The 6,327-nt window shown below is 47.1% G+C and overlaps 1 long non-coding RNA gene across 1 annotated transcript; it reads left to right on the plus strand.

Moving 5' to 3' along the window:
• On the plus strand, nt 1-4,939 carry LOC137661259 (uncharacterized). Its single transcript, XR_011047843.1, has 2 exons — nt 1-277; nt 1,597-4,939. It is a non-coding gene; the product is annotated as an uncharacterized lncRNA (long non-coding RNA).
• The last annotated feature ends 1,388 nt before the right edge of the window (nt 4,940-6,327 follow it).

Genomic DNA, 6,327 nt, shown 5'->3' on the forward strand with positions numbered 1-6,327 from the left:
CAGGCTACTGCCTGCACTACTCCGTGCCTGCCCTTGTCTGACTGCAAGGGAGCAGGGGCAGGATAACAAAAGAAAGTATAAATAGAGTCTTTTAAAAAGCTTGTTAAATAGAAATAGACTTTTAGGGAGGAGAGAGAAAGAACGAGGCGTGTTACCATGGTAACTGGCAATGGTTTATTTAAGAAGGACAAAGAAACAAACACCACAAAAAGGCGAAGTCAAGAGGAGTTGAAGATTGCTGAAGGGGTCTGTCGGGATATGGACACCAAGGGGCCAGGTAAGAGCAGGGAGCTTCTACCAAAGATGTGCTGAAAAAAATTCATCCCACTTTACCTCTTGCAAAGTGGTCTGAAAAATGTTACTACGAAATGTGCGTTTCCAGTTAGGGAAACTCTGTTTCCATGAAATGTGCATTTCCAGTTAGGGAAACTGTGTTTCCATTTTTTGGTGTGAAGGTTGGAGGGTGGGGAAATGCATGAGAACAAATGTCAGATTGGTGAAATCATAGGGAGCAAAGGGCCGTGTTACCTCTGCCCAACCTGAACCCAGTTAGTGCCAAGCCCAACTCATGCTTTTGGTTGTCTTGATGTTAGAGGAATAGTGGAGGACATTCCCTTCTGTTGATGTTGGAGGAATATTCTTTTATTATTTTTTCTGCAGATCGAGAATCAAGTTTAGTCTTGACATAGGTATATCTGAGAAGTAGGCACCATTGTCATTTTGGTCCCACTCCTCCATCTGGATCAAAGCTTTTGAAGACTTCGCTTCTCTAAGTAGCTCTTGCATTTCTGTCTCAGAAGTCAGGTTGTGGCAGCAGGCAGAAGGGTTCAGGCTTCCTCACTTGTTCCTCCAAGTTCCCGCTCCTTAAAGGAAAATCAAAGTAAACTTTAAGCATAGGATCAGGGAAATTTTGGGCTGGAAGAGATCATCTGCAGCAGAAGTAAGTGGCAAAACCATGCAGTTTGCAAGGCAATTTTGCAGGGATTCCTGGAAATGACCAGGGATCAATTAGTCAAACAGATAAGGGCTCGTGTCCTTGTTGCGTGTGTTGTAAGCGCAGGGTGAGAAGCAGGGCTGCAAACTCCAGCTCAGAGTGACCTGACCTTGCAGAGGGCTAAGAGTAGAGACATCTGAGGGCTGGCCGGAGCAAGTCTGACTGGTTTCGGTGGTCAGATGTGGTGCTGCACAGGCATGGCTTCAATACTCTGGCCCCTGGGAGTAAAAGCTGCTCCTGATCTGGGCAGAACTCTCCTGTGTCTGAGTCAGACACACAACTAGGAAGCTTTGACGCTGTTTCTGACCTTTCCACAGTATAATTCTGTGGCACATTGGGTCACTCCACTCTTCTGGACCTGCTTTTCCCACCTGTAGAGGCAAGGGCTGTGTTTCCCCTTTTGTGCCCTACCTTGGAGGTGTGTAGTCTGCAAACCCTGGGAGCGAGAATATCTTCCAACGCTAACCAAAGTGGGAACCTGATCAAGAGAGGGCTTTCAGGGGCTCCCACAATGTCAGCTATTAAAAATTGAACCTGAATGTCCTTTTCTGTGTGCATCAGCAATGTGGGAATCATCTTTATTGTTCCTTTTTCCCCCACAGGAAAGCTCTCACCAGGTCAGGAGCAAATACCAAAGACTAAAAATACCGGCAGCTGTGGTGGACAACGGTGCTCTCTGCCTTCCCTTATCCCATCTGCTATCTTGCCTTCTCCTCAAAAATTTTTGCTCAGATTTTGTGTTAAGTAGGTAAAATGACTGATTATGATGATTTGCATTCATTCTGCCGGCGCCCAGGAGGCTGCATCCTGCCTGAAGACCGCCTACTGCTAAATGCTACGTGTTCACAGGACATAGAGATGCTTTCTGCCCCAAAGAGCTCTTAACATGAGAAAAGAAACAGCACATGGAAAAGCAGATGTGATGGTACCCGGAAACACTGCAATGGGACTGTTCCACTCTCAACCTTAAAAGCTCAAAGACCAGCAGCAACTCGAAAGTCCCTGCGGTTGGGGTGTCTTTTGCTGTTTTGTTTTTAATCTTTTAGTTTCTAAATCAGTGTGAGGATTTCCCAGTTCCTGACTCAATTTTGAAAACCTCAGGGCTGGTACTACTGGAAGAGCTCAAATGGCAGAGAAGCCACAAAGAGAGAACAAGCTTCCCTGTGAGGAGAGCTAAGAATTGCCAAAAATGTTAGTTTCTTCTAAAAACTGCACCAGCAACTTTATCGGGGAAAGGGAAACAATTGCAAAAGCCTCCTGCCTCTCTGCAGCAGAGGGCAGACACCGTGGACTTTCCCATCCTATTTGGCTTCATGATATGATGTAAAGCCACATTGTTTGTTCGCACAACAGGGCAGGAGACTTTCTGTTGGATTTCTATCAAGAGACTCCTTCCTCGCACCAAGAGGGAGGTAGATCCTTTTAAAACTCTGGAGCATGAGCTGAAATCCCTGTTTCTCCTTAGAGTAATCCAAAAGGTTGTCCTTGATTTCCTTCTCCAACATGTCTCTGCTCAATGAGTGCATTGCAGGAGCAGTACCACAGCTCCTCCACATCACTGATCCCCTGGATGAAATTTGATGCACAGCTTGAAAGGGTTGATGCCTCTGTAAGCCCATTAACACAGACATGTTTGCCAGGGGATGGAAATGATTTAATCCAGAAAGGGCCCCAGGTTACCTAACTCAGGCCAATTTTTGTGCAAAACCAAACCTATGGGTGGCATATTTATTTTTAGCTTTTGAGCTAAATTCTCTTCATTTTCTCCCCCAGGGCAAAAGACGAATCAGAACCCGACTTCTCCACTTTCTACATTTCCCTGACCCTATGGAGATTTATCCCATATGCCCACCCATGCATGAGAAATTCAGGGTGAGCATTTTCGAAAGGTTTCACACAGCCTTTGATGTCTCCTAGCCTGGGAAATCGGTCCCCCTCCTGCTTCCCAGCTTGGAAGGACTCACTGTGGTATCTGCAAGAGATAACGCTCCCTTTTGCTGTCTGCATTCTGGGCCAGCCTCACTGTTTGCCTCTCTGCTGTGGGACTGCAAAAGGGATATTTCCCTCCAGATGTTGCAGAAGGGTCCTTTCTGAGAGGCTGGCCCGCCTGCAGAGCTGGGCAGTCCGCGCCTCCTGTCCTCTCTTCTCACAGAGATTGAGTTATGCCAGGCTTTGACCTAAGTGAAACTGCTGATGGTCACAGGGATTTGACTAATCTCCTTAGGTCGCTGTGAAATTTGGGATTCCTTTTAGGGAATAGAATTTTTTTACAATTTTTTTTTTCCCTTCAGGCTAACTTGCTATGTAAAAATAAACCGAAGCCCATGGTGGGAGATTAATTTCCTCCCAAACTCAGGAAGGTCAGTCAGTCAACACAAGATCCTCCTGGCCCATCCCAGGAGGATGCTGCTCCTGGATTCATTCCTGGAGACAGCTGCTGTCCGACCTTGCCGTAAGACTTCCTTCCCCAGTGCTCTCCTCCTGGCCCTGCCATAGCCCCATGGGGTCTGAGTGCAGCCCATGGGCACAGCCCAAGACGTTTCCTTCCCTCCTGGCTCTACTCTGCCTCGGAGCCCTCTGCTAGCAATAATTCTGGGGGTGGGGAGCTGAAAAGATAAAGTCATAATTTCTAGTCATATTTGACCCATCTCCTAATGAAGGGAAAAACCCCATCTCCCCAGGTATCCAGGCTCCAGGGGCTGATGAGTAATTTTGCATCCATCCTTGTGGCTCAGAGAGCCTTTCTGCAGCCTGGCCCTGTAGCCTCCTCCCAGGATAATTATGTCCATTCCATGCAGAAAACCCCACTCCTGTTGTTCTTCCCATCACTTCTGTTGCCAGCATGCTCCTGTCCTCTCCGGAACATGGAAGGGTTTGCACCATGCCTGTGATACATCTCCTGGTTGAGCAGCATTAGCCCACCTTTCCTGGCTCTCCGGTCCTTCCTGACCCAAATTACACTTAAGGCAGATTCATTATTCCTTATGAACTCCTCAAACACCCTGAAAACAGTTGCAGTTTGGCATTATACTCTTGCACCTGAAACACTGCAGAAACACTAGACCCAGCTTGCATGTGGAGGTTTGTACGTGGGTCTCTGTGGCAAAGAAACCTCTTCAGACCCCTTGGTGCATATGGTTGCTGCACAATGCTGGTATTAGTCAAATAATTAAGAACTGGTTGCTCACACAAATGCCAGAGCCTGGCTCGTTTTTGCTGTGCTCCAGGGTTTCTCATTTCTAGACATTCCCATGAATTAAGCTGAGCAAGCTGGCAGGGGAGAAACAGTCTCTGAATGTTGGCATGAAAAGCCCCACCACAAATTCATCTGTCATTGTCCTCCTGCTTTGAAAGTTTTAAGCCCTTCAATTAGGGAGAAATGACAATACCCAGAGCGGGATTCCTTTGCTCTGATTTTGGCATGTAAGATTGAGTTGTCTGGCTTCAGATGAACTAGTCACCGCCAGCTCCCTTTATTGACAATGCAGAGAAATAGGAAGAACCAGAGTGTGATTCAATCTGCAGCAGTATCTGAGAGAGGTCAAATGAATCATAGAGTGTAAAAGAAGCTGAAGCTGCATGGCCAGACATAAGATTCTACGTTTTAGATGTCTGAATTTAATTCCACTCCTGTGACTCAGGTCGTTGATTGCAAAATGCGATGACAAGCTGACCATGATGAGTAATGCAGCTCTGATTTCATGACTTACCTTCACCCTGCCTCTTTTTCCTGCCTGTGTAAAGCTGCAGCACTGTGCTGTTGATTCATTCCTTAGCCCTCAGTGGCAGGATTATGCAAGGTAACATCTAGCTGGCCATGGAGCACGTGCTTGTCTTCTGGGGGAGCAATCGTGGTTTTACCTTGTGCTTCCAGGTTGCTGTATTTTCTCTCCTCCAAAATAAGATCTCTTTGAATTAATAAAAGTGCCAATGGGTAAAGTATCAGTCAAAGTCTAAAGAGCTTTGACTGACTCTAAGATTGCGATGCTGAGAGGACAAGAACAAGCCGAGAGCTCGTGCTGGCTGGGGAAGCTGGGGAAGAGGGCCTGGGAGAAGGGCAAGGAGAGGAATGTGGTGCTGAGGAGCCTGTGAAATGAGTCATTTTGAAGATGGAAAGCACCTAGCATCATGGAAAATGGGACTGAAAGGTGGACTTGGAGGCATCATGTAATCTACCCCAGCACAGGAGGTCACGACCAGGTTTCTAATGCCAATCAATGAAAGAGAAAGGTGATTTTGCTAGAAGGGTGTAGAGACAATCCTGCTTGTTTCCTGATGCCTTGGAGCTGTGTCCAGTGGTTCATATGGTTTATTGTGCAATGCACACAGTTTGGGGCCCCTTACTACAAGAAAGACATCGAGGTGCTGGAGAGAGTCCAAAGAAGGGCAACAAAGCTGGTGAAGGGTCTGGAGAACAAGTCTGATGAGGAGCAGCTGAGGGAACTGGGGTTGTTTAGTCTAGAGAAAAGGATGCTTAGGGGAGACCTTACTGCTGTATACAAGTACCTGAAAGGAGGTTCTAGCGAGGTGGGTTTTAGTCTCTTTTCCCAGGTAACAAGTGATAGGACGAGAGGAAATGACCTCAAGTTGTGCCAGGGGAGGTTTAGATTGGATATTAGGAAAAATTTCTTCACAGAAAGGATTATCAAGCAGTGGAACAGGCTGCCCAGGGAAGTGGTTTTGTCACCATCCCTGGAGGTATTTAGAAGACGAGTAGATGTGGTGCTTAGGGACATGGTTTAGTGGTCGACTTGGTAGTGCTAGGTTAATGGTTGGACTCGATGATCTTAATGATCCTTTCCAACCAAGACGATTCTATGATTCTGTGATTCTGTGAGCAGTGTTGCCTCCTTGTGAGCTGCAACCCTGGGGGTTTTATTCTCTGAGTGCATTGTTAGAAGTTCTTTTAAAGTTTTCCCTAGAATTCCCTGGCTAGGTTATCCATAGAAATCACCAGCTGGGAAGCAGGATTAACAAGCAGTCGGGTCCTCCTCCTCCGAACCTCAATAGCACGTCATTGACGCCACACTGCTCTAGGATCCTGCTTCGCCAGTGGGAATCTGTTTCTGGCTTCCTATGATATGTGGCAATCCTCTGCACTTGAGAGCTGAAATAGATGTGCCAGACTGTGACAGGGAAAAGTGCCTTGAGCAGGGCAGATTGGAGAGAGCTGGCGTGGACCAGAGTCAGAGGATGGCTCATGGGTGTGTATCTACCTCTTTTGCTTCTTCTGGCAGGGAGAGGAGGACATGGCTCAGGGCTGTGCTTCTCCCTCTGAGCTAAGGACATGGAGAAGCTGTGCACATGCCTCTGGAGATGCAGTTCCATCTGGG

This window comes from Nyctibius grandis, chromosome 3 (assembly GCF_013368605.1).
Source record: "Nyctibius grandis isolate bNycGra1 chromosome 3, bNycGra1.pri, whole genome shotgun sequence".
Lineage (NCBI taxonomy): Eukaryota > Metazoa > Chordata > Aves > Nyctibiiformes > Nyctibiidae > Nyctibius > Nyctibius grandis.